A 1,643-nucleotide genomic window follows, 5' to 3' on the forward strand; every position below is an offset into this window, starting at 1 on the left:
GCTCCTTCCCCTTCTCCTGCTCCTTCTCCTGGTGCTGGTTGTGGGGTGCAGGTTCAAGGACCCTCCTGCAGCCACAGCTCCCCCCCCCCCGAGCCACTCTGGTCCCACTCAGCGCAGTCCCGGGACCCCCAGTACCAGGGCAGGGACCCCAACACCAAAGGGATCCGTCCCCCCCTCCAGGGGCTGCCACCCCCCCCCACGGCTCCAGCCCGGGTGGGGAGCACCCCCCGCACCACGAGCGGGTCCGGGGGGGTCCCATCTCCCCCATCCCGGGGGGCTGCGCCGATCCCCCAGCAGCCGTCCCCTCTCCAGCCCCCCCCTTCCCTCCCCCAGCCCTGCTGACTGATTCCAGAGCCTCCAAAATCAATTCCCATCCCCGCCAGGACACGCCGAGAAGGCAACAAATCACGGCGGCGGCTCCGCAGCCCCAGCGCCTCATTTTTCTTCCTGAACTCCATAATAAGAAATCAATGGCAGACGCCGAGCTCCCGGTGCGGCTCCCCTGGGATGGGCGGCGGCGGGTCCTCCCCCACCCCCAAATCCCGGGTCCCCCTGGCAGCCCCCGGTTCTGGCAGGGCCCACCCTGAGGGGCAGCTGCCTTCTCCTTCTCCCTGCATCCCCAAAGGCTCCCCCATCCCACACACATCAGCTGCCAGGTGTGCTCAGCCCCCCCGAGGTACCCGGGGGGTCTGGGGAGTCCTAAAGGGTCCCAAAAAATCGGGGGGGGGGTTCAAGCCCACCCCGCAGCAGAGTGGAGAAGGACAGCACCAGGTCCTTCCCCCAGTCCCGCAGCACCAGGGGATGGGGGGGTGGGATGCAGGGGGAGGGGGCGATCCGGGCGGCAGGTGGGATCCAAGCAGTGGATGGGGAACCAGGAGACAGATGGAATCCGGGGGGGAGGTGGATTCCGGGGGCAGGTAGGTGGGATCCAGGGGACAGGTGGAATACGGGGGGAGGGCTGGATCCAGGGGACAGGTGGGATCCGGGGGGGGGATTGGGATCCAGGGGCAGGTGTGTGGGTGGGATCCAGGGGACAGGTGGCTCCAGGCATCCTGCAGGCGCCGATCCGGGGGGGCCCCGGGCCGCTGTCACATGGCAGCACCAGCAGCTGCGGAAGGGTCTGGGCTGGGATTGCTGCTCCAATTAGCTGGAATCGCGCTTCCCCGCCGCGCCTGACACCGAAAAACCGACATAATTACCCGCAGCGACAGGGAAGGCAGGACCGCGGCTCCCGCTTAATTGAGTGTTTACAGCCTGCGCGGGAGGGGAAACAGCCCCCCCAGACAAGCAAACACACCCCCCACCCCGGCCAGGGAAAACACGGGGAGAGAACAGCCCCATCCCCCGCACCGGGACTCGCCACGTCCTCGCCCCCCCTCCCCAGGGCGTCCCCGTCCCTGTCCCCAGGTAGACAGGACAGGTGGCCGCTGCCACCGCCGCCACCGGCCCTTCAGTTCCTGGTTGACTTGCAAATGCAGCCGCAGGAGCTGCAGGTCTCGCTCCTGTCAGCCAGGATGAAATCCCGGGGGGCGGCGGGGGGGGGGTCACGCCGGCAGACGCGTCCCCGAGGCGGTGATGGGGCACGGGGACACAGCCAGACCTGTCCCCGAGGCACGGGGACACAGCCAGACCTGTCCCCGAGG

This window comes from Lepidothrix coronata, unplaced genomic scaffold (assembly GCF_001604755.1).
Source record: "Lepidothrix coronata isolate B3197 unplaced genomic scaffold, Lepidothrix_coronata-1.0 Scaffold281, whole genome shotgun sequence".
Taxonomy (NCBI): Eukaryota; Metazoa; Chordata; class Aves; order Passeriformes; family Pipridae; genus Lepidothrix; species Lepidothrix coronata.